Source organism: Dermacentor silvarum, chromosome 9, assembly GCF_013339745.2.
Source record: "Dermacentor silvarum isolate Dsil-2018 chromosome 9, BIME_Dsil_1.4, whole genome shotgun sequence".
Classification (NCBI taxonomy): domain Eukaryota; kingdom Metazoa; phylum Arthropoda; class Arachnida; order Ixodida; family Ixodidae; genus Dermacentor; species Dermacentor silvarum.
The window spans coordinates 94124391-94138107 of NC_051162.1; the positions used below are offsets into that span (position 1 = coordinate 94124391).

The window sequence follows — 13717 nt, forward strand, 5'->3', positions numbered from 1 at the left end:
CCTTCGGTTTGCTTATGACATTGTCCTATTCAGCAACAATGGGGACAAATTACAACAAATGATTGAGGACCTTAACCGAGAAAGTGTAAGAGTGGGATTGAAGTTTATTATGCAGAAAACAAAGGTAGTGTTCAATAGTCTGGCAAGGGAACAAGGAATTCAGGATCGCCAGTCAGCCTCTATATAGAGTCTGTAAAGGAGTACGTTTATCTATATGTCAATTACTCGCAGGAGACCCTGATCATGGGAAGGAAATTTACAGAAGAATAAAATTGGGTTAGAGTGCATACGCCAGTCATTATCAAATCCTGACTGGGAGCTTACCACTGTCGTTGAAAAGAAAAGTGTACGATCATTGCATTGGGGGAAGAACATATGGGGAAGAAACTTGGAGGTTAACAAAGAATCTCGAGAGCAAGTTAAGGACCGCACAAAGAGCGATGGAACGAAAAATGTTAGACCTAACGTTAAGAGACAGGAAGAGAGCGGTGTGGATCAGAGAACAAACGGGGATAGCCGATATTCTAGTTGACATTAAGAGGAAGAAAAATGGAACTGGACAGGCCATGTAATGCGTAGGATGGATAACCGGTGGACCATTAGAGTTACAGAATGGATACCAAGAGAAGGGAAGCGCAGTCGAGGACGGCAGAAGACTAGGTGGGGTGATGAAGTTAGGAAATTTGCAGGCGTAAGTTGGAATCAGCTAGCGCAAGACAGGGGTAAACGGAGATCGCAGGGTGAGGCCTTCGCCCTGCAATGGACCTAAATATAGGCTGATGATGATGGATTCACAGACAATTTACACACACACCCAATGTGTCAACACGTGAACGCAAATAAGCGCCGCGTCTGTGTGTTCGTATGCTTTTTTTAAAACGTGTCATCGCCTTGTTAGCGCTACGCCAGCTGTCCACGAGATGAGTGAGTCAGTGAGTGCTGCGCCACCAGCAACGTTTCCGCAAAACGAGGCAACACGACGCGATAAGCCGAAGGTGCCCTCTCGCGTGACAGGACATTATTTGCGGACGCATGACATTTACGGCCAAGTATAATAGCCGCCATTTAGCCCAGCCTCTCTAAAGACACATCATCTATTTTTCTTGGGCCCTCTTGCGTTAAGGTGGAAGCAGCGCTCACGTCCCATAACAGGAAGAATGCTCGGCTCGGAGGAAAAAAAAAAAAACGCTTTCTTTAGAACTGTGCTTGCGTAAGTAGTCTTCAGAATCGCGATCCACTTGGGATGGTGCAAGTCACGCGATAAAGAATATGGGAATCCGCAGCCCGCCTGGAAGCGCATGTATTCGCTTGTATTCCTTATATCCTCTCTCATCTTTCCTATCTTTTACTTCTTCAGCGTCGAATGATTACTTCCTTATTGCCAGTTCCTGCTGCCAGATTTACCATGCTCAAGTCATTCAAATGTTCAATTACTAAAGTTACGTTATCAATTGTATTTGTTCCATTTCCTCGAATTTCTTTCATGTGTTTGCGGCGATCGAATATTGTTTTTGTTGTCTTGTGAAAGCGAATATTGAGTTGCTGTTTTCATTAGTACTTTAGTGTTCGTGACTTGTTGATGTTGAGTCCTTTTCGACATCAATATTAACAAGTTGTTCTGTACACGTCTGCCCACCCTTCAGTTCTTGATGATGATAAAATGTATTCATTGAAGGATGGCTCGAAGGCCTATTGTGTGGAATAGGAAGGGGAGAGGGGAGGGGGGAGGAGTATTCAGAGCCGTCCTAGAAGCTGTGCATCCTTGGTGAAACCCAAGAGCGAGTCCAGAATCTTAAAAACGCGTAATATGAGAGGTCCCACAACAGTGGCTTGACTTCGGGACCTCTTTCTGTGTAGCTGCTGTCTAGAGTACATCATCACGTATGGACAATAAACGGCCTCTTTCGCTCTATGATGAAAGCTTTAGTACAGTTACAAGATAGCGAATTCTTGGCATAACGAACCACAAGTTTCGGTATAACACTAATTTCGCGAATGCGCTGTACAGTTCTCGTGGATACGGGCCCACAGTGCCATTCGCAAGGCCGATTGTTCGTGGTAACCTCACGACTAAACGGCACTGCAGCAGCAAACCGGAAACAACACAGAACTGCGGCTTGTTTTCTGTTCATCGTTTCTTCTTCTCATGAACCCTACGTACCTTCGCGACGCCCCTTATACTATGCAACGGTTAGGTGCGTCGTCTGCCACTATTACATTTGAAGTCTGCAACATTGGATCGTCTGCAATGGTTCTCCATGCGGAATCCTTGGACCTGTCGTCTGCCACTATTACATTTGACGTCAGCAACATTGCATCGTCTGCAATGGTTCTCCATGTGGAATCCTTGGACCTGTCATCTGCCACTATTACATTTGACGTCAGCAACATTGCATGTCTGCAATGGTTCTCCATGTAAAATCCTTGGACCTGTCGTCTGCCACCATTACATTTGACTTTAGCAACATTGCATCGTCTGCAATGGTTCTCCATGTGGAATCCTTGGACCTGTCGTCTGCCACTATTACATTTAACGTCTGCAAGATTGTATCGTCTGCAGTGGTTCTCCATGTGGAATCCTTGGACCTGTCGTCTTCCACTATTACATTTGACGTCTGCAACATTGCATCGTCTGCAGTGGTTCTCCATGTGGAATATTTGGACCCGTCGTCTGCCACTATTACATTTGACGTCAGCAACATTGCATCGTCTGCAATGGTTCTCGATCCATGTGGAATCATTGGACCTGTCGTCTGCCACTATTACATTTGACGTCAGCAACATTGCATCGTCTGCAGTGGTTCTCCATGTGGAATCCTTGGACCTGTCGTCTTCCACTATTACATTTGACGTCTGCGACATTGCATCGTCTGCAGTGGTTCGCCGTGTGGAATCCTTGGACCTGTCATCTGCCACTTTTACATTTGACGTCAGCAACATTGCATCGTCTGCAGTGGTTCTCCATGTGGAATCCTTGTACCTGTCGTCTGCCACTATTACATTTGACGTCTGCAACATTGCATCGTCTGCAATGGTTCTCCATGAGGAATCCTCGGACTTGGCTGTTTTAAGCGTCGTCTGTCTGCTTCACGCACGCGCCATCTGGCCCACACTCCTTGAAAACGGCGCCTTCCCACACACCGCGCGTGCCCTCGAACAGACGACAGCCGTGAAAAGGCCTCTCTAATACAAAGGTCGCGCGTATAAAGCAAGCACTTCCAAACGCCACGTTGAGCGAACGCGTTTGCATTCGAACGACGCTTGTTTGGTTATGGGCGCGCGTCCACGATCTAGCAATAAAGTTTATTCTCTCTCTTTCTCCCGACAATCAACGGGAGAAAGCAAACGCGTGCAGTGGCTGTGACCTTGGCGTGCAGCGGACCCATCGACGTGTGCGGTCCTCCGCCAGCTATATGGCTTGAATTGACTCGCGCTGCTTTCGCTTGCCAAGGGAAAACATCATCAAGCCGCCATAGGCCCCACGCCGGGGTGGTGCGGTAGTAGTCGTACAGAGTACGTTCACACAGAGGCGTGCGGCCATCACCGAAGGAAGCAAACGCCCGCGCGGGGCGATTGCCTTCCGCCCTGCAGCGTCCGCCGCTGCAAACGTAAACCGATTCGCGACCCTCAATTCGCTACTGCGCCTCGCCCACGTGCGACGCGCTGCGTCGTCGTTGACCCAGTTGCGGCTCGCTTTGCGTCACGAACGCCGTCGATTGGTCGTAGCAGACGACGCGCGCGTGAGTCGTCTGCTGGCGTATGCCTACATCGTCTGCTACGCGCACTGCGCCGTTTGCTCAGTGGGTTCCGCCGCTGACGTCACGACCGGAGGGGGCCCGCGCTGCACGAGCTATCTATCCATCACGCTTCACGCCGCGTCTCGTAATTTGAATTACATAGATGGAAAGCGACACCCGCCCTTGTGTGTCTACATGTGCGACTGCGGGAGAGTTGTAGTACTACATCGGCGCTGTAGGCCATGCGTGTCAAGGCCGCTTAATTTGAACGGGGGGAGGGGGGGGGGGGGGGGGGCGCCCCTGCCGTTCGTTGGAGCTATCGTCTGCATGTAGCTTGGCAAGGGATAGGGGGGGGGGGGGGGGTTGTTATTGACATCAGCATCTCCCGCTGTTCGCTGAAATGAATGTGTCGACGACATTGCCACACGCATGCGATATATATGCAGCCCTCCCGTGGTTTCCACAGGAAAGACGCAGCCTGTACAAAACGTTGGCCTTGGTGATAACCGTGCGAACGTGTTTAAATTTTCGATATCGTCTTAATTAGACTGATTAAAAGAAGTATGGAAGTGCGCTTTTATAGGGATGAACATAATTCTTACACTGCCGAACCGTGCTGCTCTTGTTAATAGGGCACACTGGAAAATTTCTCCTTATATAGACGGATACTTTAGCCCTGTAACGCTCGGACGCAATTCCTCATCAAGGAAGATTACAAATTGTTCCCTATTTCTGACAATGAAGAGTATACTCGCACAACGACAAAAACAGTCATACCGTGAGTATAAACTTCATTAGTACAGTAATTATTTATTTATTAATTGGATTACAGGACAATACACGACTGAAACCTCCCTCCGGCGTATCGAAAACGCTATGTCATATGCGTTAAGTTTCTCGTGATAAAAACATGAGGCGTCAAACTCAGCGTATAGCGTAAATGATATGTTAGACATTACAGGCTTATATCGACACGGCCGGTGCCCAACTCCAACGCCACTTGTTCAAATAGATGCCAAACGCATAAACGCTTTTCCGAGATAACCACAGGTCGATTTTAGTGAAATTTGTTGCATTTGGAAGAGAAAGCTAATTTCTCGTGACTGTTGGAAGCGGAATATTGATTTAAGGCTTGCATTTTCCTAAAGGAACTTTCAAATGTTGGTAAGCTTGAAAAAAAAATAGAAGCACGAAGTTTACAAACTCGTATATCTGCACCAAAAACAGATATCACACTTCTGTAAACTGCATCCGCTAGAGCATCCAAAGCGGAGAAATTTGATATATTAAGATATATCTTATGTATATTGGTTACACTGTTTAGATGGGTTTTGCAAAAGCCCTACTCACAGATTGGTCGACTATCCTAGGACCATGTACAATACACCAATTTTGACCGCGCTTTAGATGTACTATTAGGCGCAATTTACATAATTGTGGTATCGTGTTTCATTGCCGAGTTACAGAGCTGTAATCTCGATAGTTTCGTTTTCAGAAAATTTGCGATTTTAATCATCATTAAAACATTGCCGGCCTAAATAAAAAAATTCGCTGCCAACAGTCACTAGATTTCAACTTTTTCCGTTTAAATGCAACAAACCTTTTCAAATATGGTGCTGCTGTTGCCGATAAAAACGATTGCTCCTTTCCCATGTATTCAGATACTCAAAGGCGCAGGAGAATTTGAGAAATCGAAAAGAATATCGAATAGTGAACAAACTTTCACTAATCGCGTTTTATATAGCTAATTACTTTACGGCACCTAGAATTGTAGCCGGTGAGCTCGCCAGGCCCATCCACTTGGAACGAATCCACAGGATGAAACCACGGAGTTTCGAGATATTCACGGCCAAAGCGTGCGTCGAAATACATCGACGTTCCAGTTACTTTTGCGCTACAATGCACAAAACGGCGTCTAGTTAAAAAAAAAAAAAAAGATGCAAGTGGAACAACACAACATAACTATCGTAAGTCTGACGGCGCACGTGCCGAAACCGGCGCCATCTTGATAATTCGTTCCAAGCGGATGTGCTTCGCAAAATCAGCGGCTGCAATTCGTAAATTGCAATGTGTGTCGTAATGTAACTAGTTAAAAACTTTATTAAAAAAAGTCTATTCGATTATGCATTTTGATTTATTGTGGAAGCTTTTGCCCGTCTGTTTGAGCGATACAGTTCAAAAATTACAATCGTGTCATCTGCCACAGGCAATTTTTAAAAATCCTGTATAGCCTGAAATTTTAAAAAAAGAAAGAAACCTGCTATATGGGAAAATCGCTAGCGTAACTTGAAAAAGTTGACAGTCACTTTAGCAAGCGCCAATAAGGATGAAGGCGAAAGCCTGCGCGCTGACGAGACATCCGCTAAATTACTTAACATTCTCATTCGAACGCGTTCTTACTTCCTATTACTTGTTTTCTCCCACCAAAGGTCGCGCCTTCGAGTGCATTAATTAACTCTACATTAATCAACTATGTCTTAATTAACTTCGCCTTAATAAACACCAACGGTCGACGGTTCGACCCTCAATTTTTGTGCCACTGAAATTTGGTACCATTGAATTTTCCGGGCGGTCAAATTTTCGACCCATGAGGCCATCTAAGGGTTTCGCCTTAATAACCGGGTATACGATGTAGCCCACCTTCCGGCTTGTCTATACAGTAATACAGCGAACAAACAAAGCTTATAGGTTTACGCTAGCTGCATTGAACTCTGACTGGCACCGAATGCAAAACCCCGCGTTTTCGATGCCCACACTCGATCGTATTATGCCATACTCCCGAGTGCCCGGTCTAATACCCACACGAGCCGCGGACGCATCCTGTTCGATCTCCCGCCTTCCTGCATGGCTCTTATAGCGTATCGATTCATCGTCGGCGGGCTGATTACGCATCGAGACCGCTGCGTAGTCAAGCGCCCAACGAAAAACACTACGCGCCGCGCCCGAAACGTTTTCACCGACGCGACTGCGTGTACCGTACTTTCCGGACTATAGTCCGTACGCGGTGTGTGTATGAGCGCGCGGCGCGATAGAGCTGTCCAAACGGGCAGTAGTAGTGCGAGCTGAGGAGATATTGGTGGGATAGTATGGTCGGCCACTGGTTGTTCTAAAAGCGGCGCAGATGTGGACACGTGGGCGAACGCAAAGTGATCGAAACTCGAGTGTACTGAACCGAAATTAAAGGTTTATATTGCTGTGCAAGATGCGTTTACGTTAATAGATGATGTACAGTTTTCTGCGAAATTTACTGAACCAGCCGACAAATTTCTGCGGCAATGAATGGAAATCTACAAGGGCACCGCTTCTACGCAGGCGTATTACTGAGCCAAGTATAGTCCGGTAGAGTTTGACAGCACTTTCAGTTTCAAGCGTATGGTATATCTTCCACGTGCGACAATGTCGCATTTTCCTTTATTTATTTTATTTTATATATTTTTTGAACGCGGAATAGAATCGCACGAAAATAAGTCGAATTTAACACTCAGTGGTGTATTCTGTCTCATTTTGCTGCTGCAAATAAGGTGTTTATGTTTTCTCTTTCCAAGCTTCAGCTAACGCGGATTAGAACGGGGAACTTTTTTTCAGGCTCCGTATTATTTTTGATCACCTGGGGTTTTCGAGCTGAAAGTTTTTTTTCTAATTCAGTTTTTCGGCGGCGCATGCTGAAATGGCATAGAGGCTCCACCTCGTATGCGAGAGGTACCGGGTTCGAGTCCCGGTGCCACGACCGTGCCTCATAATGAGATCGTAGGTTTTGGCACCGTAAAACCCCATAATTAATTGAAAGGGGATCCTATCAAGATTTGCGAGGGTCTCTGGGTGCCCCTTGTCCCCACCACAGCTTTGGCGTAATAGTCTAGCATCCGCCGCTGATGTGCGATCGAGGCAGACGCGAGCTTCCGTCTGGTACCTAGCTACCGGCGAAATTGGTACAAGCGCGCTCCCGGCCAGGTGCTCGGCAACTAGGAAGGGTTTCAGACGCTTGGAAAGGAAACCCGCCTATTGGGAAGTTAATCGGCTGCATGAGACCGCCAGACTGCTTTTCAAATTTCAGCCGAAAATAAATTAGTCTTTGTCAACCATCAGTATCAGCAATCGTTTTCTCAATCTCGATTTCACCAGTGTATAGCCCATTTCACTAAGTTATTTAGCTCGGTACAAATTTGCAGGCGCTGCCAGGCATCGTTTTATTATTATTTTTTTTTGAGCCCACGATCCTACAACTCATGAAATTTATCTCATATGTGCAGTCCACGCGCACAGATATAGCCGCTCCGCGCGAAATTTCAACTACGGACATGTATAAGCCTCCGGACTATAAAGGAGAAAATGCGGTATTTACGCGAGGAGTCGCATTCGAAACTGAAGGGGTTCCGAGCGCCGTAATCGGTGCCAGGCATAACCTGTGCGATCGGCGTCGTGATCTCCCAGCTCCCGCCGGAATGATCGGGCATTGCTATGCCAGTGCACGTCTTGATATATATATATATATATATATATATATATATATATATATATATATATATATATATATATAGAAGCAGCCACAACCACAGCGTCATTGGCAAGGCCACCCCACACGCATCCGTTCGGTCGCTCCGGTCGGTGAGTCCGAAAGCGCGTAACTTCGCAGCCCAACCGTCAAGCTAGCCTCCGCGATTCGACGGTGCGCACTGTCCAATCAGCGCGCGCCGCCGATCTGCTGGTTGCCTTACGTAGGATTCGCACTAAGCGTGAGTTTTACGGCAAGCTCCACAGCATATTTATGTGCGTGTATGTAGTAAGAAGGCCAAGCAAGCACTATCGTAGAGACCTGGCGCCGTGCCCGATGAAATAAAACGGGGGAACGAAACGAGCAACGACGCGTTTCCACGCAAGATGAACGCACGCTGCAGAAGAAGTTCGCAGGTTGTCCAGCAAGCGCACGTCGCCCGTTCACTAGGAAGCCACGGCAAGAGTCCGTCCTGCTGCATCAATTAGCGCGCAGGGGGTGTTACGACAGACGCAGCAACATGGCTCTGTCTGTCTGTGTGTTTGCGTGTGTTTGTGCGTGTGTATGCATTTGTGTGCGCATGTGTTTGTGCGTGTGCATGTGCTTTTGTGTGTATGTGTTTGTGCGTGGGATGTTTCTATGTGTCTGTATGTGTGCATGTGTGTGTGTGTGTGTGTGCGTGAGCGTTTGTGTGTGTATGTGCACGTTAGGGAATTATTGCGCCAATGCGAAGAAAAGGGCGTTACGTAAGAAGATTGACGCAGAAGTATAGTGTAAGAAGCGCAGAATATACATATTCTGCGCTTATCACTACGCTATTTACTCAAATGTCCACAAGTGTGTGTACACGGGTATTTGCGCTGTGTGGTCCAGTGTTGTTGTTTCGCTCTACATAAAACTGCAGACCAATGGGAAGGCAGCAACGCGCCAGCTCGCACGAGATACTTGAAGTTGTACGATAAGAACGGAACAAATATACCAACTCGGTGAGCGCAGAACGGAGCTGCGCGATATAAAAGGAAGAAGAGTGCCAACTATCATTAAAAAGTAATAATAATAAAAGCGAGGTTACTCGCGAACGTCCTTGAAAGCACACATTTCCTTCCTTCAACTGCGTCTGTTTTCGAAGCTTCGACTGCGATTCTGCTCGTTGTTTTTGTTTTTTGTTTTTTTTTTTCTTTCGTTTTCTTTGCGTGTGTCGTTTTCTCGGTTGTCGGCCGACATGGCATCGACTGTAGGTATCCGGAGACGACGCCAGTCGGGCGACAATAACGGCTAATTCTCACAGATGGCGCCGGCATTCTTACGTATACGAGTGTTTGTGAGAGTGCCTCCGTGTACAGCGACAAACGGGCATTTCCCGAAGTACAGCGATCGCGCATGCTAGCCACCATTACAAGGCATTCCCATCAACCATTGCGTGGTTCTTGTTTCGTTGTGCATATCTCGCCGGCCGGCAGTAAGAGAACAGATTGAGACGTTAGAGAGGGCGCGAAGCGATAAGTAGTCGTCAATCAATCAATCAATCAATCAATCAATCAAAAGGAACTCTTTATTTCTCCACGAGAAATATGGGGGTGACGGAAAAAAAAAGCCGCAAACTTACTTGACAATCCTCCGGCCCCCTTAAAAAGTCCGATTGTCCAGCAGCAAGTGAGCCGCGGGACACTTCTAAAGAATGTGTATAGGAAACATCTAAACATACTTATTTAAAAAAAACAAAAAACATACGTTTTGACAAAAGATAGACAAGTAACCTATAATTACTTAATCCAGAGTAGAATGTTTTAGTTTTTATTTTACATTTAGTTTTCATGTAGTTAAATTTCGAAGTTTTCACAGTTTTTTTTTTTTAATCTCCTAATAATAATCTCTTAAGAGGAAGCTTTAACCTCGGGAATGCGATTCCTCTGTTCAAATGCGCGCGACACCCAGAAATGATATCACTAGACAACCGTGAACCAATATAGGAATTAATGTTGCTGCATTTTCGCTGAATTCCAACGAATGTATGGAAGAAGAATTTTGGGCAGGGCCTTCACACCTCGTACAAAAAATTTGCAGTAAACACTATGGTTAAAGAATACTCAAATCAAAGTTTACAAGCCCGTAACTCAGCACCAGAACTAGGTATATAGTAGTTCCGTAAGCCGCGCCTGTTGGAGCGTTTGAAGCGAACAAATGTTGCATCATATATCAGTCCATGTCCTACATGAAACTGTTACAGCATTTGCTAAAGTTTCGTAGAAAGTCCTATATATACTGTACAATTTGGATGCATTCCTTAGAGCGCTGTTTAATACATCAAAATTAAACCGGAGCCCTCCACTACGTCGTGCCTCATAATCAGAACTGGTTTTGGCACGTAAAACCCCAGAAAGAAGAAGAATTTTGTCGCCGCTATAGATGTCTCAGTGAACACAACTTAGAGAATCGTGATATCGGCGTTTATTGCCGAGTTACAGAGTTGTAAACTTAAGTGTACACTTAAATAGTGTAAGAACGCTATTCAAGTTCGGTGCAGTACATGGGTGCCGAGCAAAACATTCTCTACGTTATTAGACACTATAGTTCCTGACAAGCTACCTCTTAGGTCCTACAAAGTAAATCTAAAATGCCTTTAAACGGTATCTTTAAAACAGGGCCTTTTAACTACCTTAAAGTACAGCGGGGAATGCGTCCGTTTCCCAATGACCGCTAATAAGGCTGGTGTAAGTAAATGCAAAAAGGAAAGTGAAATGTTTGTATATATGCAGGCTGTTTACAAGGCGGAGCGCAAAGTGTTGTGTTCTTAAAAGCAAAAAGCCACGGGGTAATTGAGGGGATAGTGTGTGCTAACACTGAGTTGTTGTTCTTGTCGTTGTCGAAGACTATAATGACGTCATCGTCAGTGTTATTGTTGATGACGTTGTTCTCGACGTTCACGTTAGTTGTTGACGATGATGACGCTGTTGTTACCTCAACACATTACACATACCCACGAGGTGATTTGTCATACCAAAAAACAAAAAAAAAATAACAAAAGCAAAAAAGAAAAAAAGTTATCTGACGGTGACAGAACGAACACGTTCTGCTACAATTTCTTTCTCTCTCCCGAGCATAGCGCGCGCCGCGCGCATGCTCTCTTTTTCCCTCTCCTTAACGTCCCATGCCAAGGCAACATGTGCACGGCACGGAGAAGAGGTGAAGCACACGCCGCTCCGCGAGGTGGTTGCTAGGAAACGCGCGGTGACGTCATCGCCAGGCGCAGTTTTTTGTTCGCACTACGCGGCCTAACCAAGAGCTTAACTCCGCTGTTGAAGAATTCGAACTTCTGACTTTTTATTTTATCTCCTAACAATCAAGCTAATGTCGCGAAATAAACGAAAAATGTAGTTCCGACGAAATACTTTATGCGTCTAACCTCCGAGTTATTGCCGCCTAAAGAGGTCCTGAACCACTTTTTATCGAAGTGGAGAAAGGCATTTGAAGTGAAAATATGCTATTTCTGGAATACGTACTTCGCCGCAAAAAACTACTTCAATGCGTTCGATCAGCAGAAGCGTAGTTACTGTCGATCAAACGCAGCCTCCACTGTCAGTAAGGTATTGATGAGGGCTAGTTGGTTCATATTTAGAGCTGAGGTTTGAACAGCGTGAATAAATTAATACACTTCCCGCTGGTAGTCAGCGCTTGTCTGTGGTATTTGTTTCCTCGTGTCCTTGTTTTATTCGCGCTGTTCAAACCTCAGTCCTCCGCTGTGCTCCCGTTCATTCTTCAATGCCTTGCACTGCGAAGGCTACGGCGCGGAGCGGGGCGTGGCCAAAACGCTTCGCCTTCGAAATGTCACCGTGGCGCGCAGTTCAAATTTCATTTTGCACGTTAACGTAGCTAGCCGCCACGACGTCCGATTTCGGTGCCTACGACGCGCTAAAGCTAAGCAAAACGCGGTTGTCCTCAGCGAGCCTCAGTGCGCTTAGCCAGTGGACTCGTGGCGGCACCCCGCGGCGGCCGCGGTATCTACGCTACGTAGCCGACCGCAGCTACCAATAGCAGCCGCGTATGGGAATCCGCTTTATTACGAAATAAAGCGTACAGAAGAGAGTGAGGAGCAGGATTATGTTTGAAAAGAGAGCGTTTGAGAGAAAAGGTGACTTCGCGCTTCGCTTGCGAGCTCCTCGCACCGCGTACGACAGCAAAACTTGGCTGAGATGTTCACAGCAGCGTATATGTTACCCGCGGATCTAGGTTATTCCACCAAGCGCGAGGAGTGGTTCAGGGCCCCTTTAATGCAGACAATTTCACACGCTCAAAAGAAGAAAAAAAACGTACGTTTCTGGACACAGACCGCGATTTTCTCGTCGTCACCAAACTAATTATACTACCGGCTCATTAATGCAAACGTTCGTTTACGAATCCGCAACCGCTGACCCCGACCATTAGCTCGGAGGGCATCACGTAGCCATTACTCGACTTTACACCATCGAGGCCTCCGAAATAGCCCAGCGCACTGAGGTGCCCGTGACACTATATACAAATGGAAACACCTCAGCCGTATCGTTGGTTATCAAACGCGGAAAAAAAAGCGTCAAAAGCATATACAACCCACTTTTTTCCAGGCCGCGCTTGCCGACATATACAAGAACCGCGGTGCATCTGATACGTCTGACTTGACACATCAGCTCCACCTTGGTTCCGCACAAGCGCACCGCCGTGACTGATCCCTTTTCACAAGCTCTCGATCATAAAAGAAAAAAAATAACGATCTAAAATAATAAACATACACACACACGGCTGGAAGAAGAAGCTTTCCGACTCGCGTATACCCGCAAACACGCGAACATAAAATATACCTGCATGCGCCGCAAGTCCGCCGTGTATATATGCTGCGCCCTACGTTATCTATATGGAGCATTCGCACACGAACACACACGTTCAGACACACGCACGCGCGCACACTATACACTCCTTCTCAGCAATTGCGTGCAGCGCAGCGAAGGCTAGGGGTTCGCGTAAACCAATCAACGAAGAGAGGCGAGGCCGGGCGTTCCAGAGAAGGGAATTAAGAGGAGGACTAAAGTCCATTGTGCACTATACTAATTACTTCCGCGGAACTTCCGGTCAGTCAGAGGCGGACAACACTGAGGATTCCTCCTCTTGGTTAAGTAAATGAAATTACGTAAGCGTTTTGCGCGCCAAACGCATCTCTTCTCATGAGGAGCAGCGTAGTGGGGTAGGCACTTCGATTATTTTTGACCCCACGGGGGTGGGGGTGGGGTTTCTTTGCGTGCCACCTAATCAGTCGTAAGCGTCTCGCACGTCACATGTATGTCTGCACCACGGGTTGGGGTTTAAGTGCAACTAAATCCAATAACACCACGTTCTCCACACAAATGCTGCACCCCACGGATTGACCAACACCCAACACCACACCACAGGAGGATCCATTTACTAGACTTCACTCTCTCAGAACTCCTTCCCCCTTCGCGATGTGGAGAAGGAGGAGGTC

General features: G+C 46.6%; 1 protein-coding gene across 3 annotated transcripts in view; it reads right to left on the minus strand.

The window, feature by feature from the left end:
- Positions 1-13717, minus strand: part of LOC119463360 (uncharacterized) — an 81058-nt gene that overhangs the window by 42912 nt on the left and 24429 nt on the right. The window lies entirely within an intron of this gene.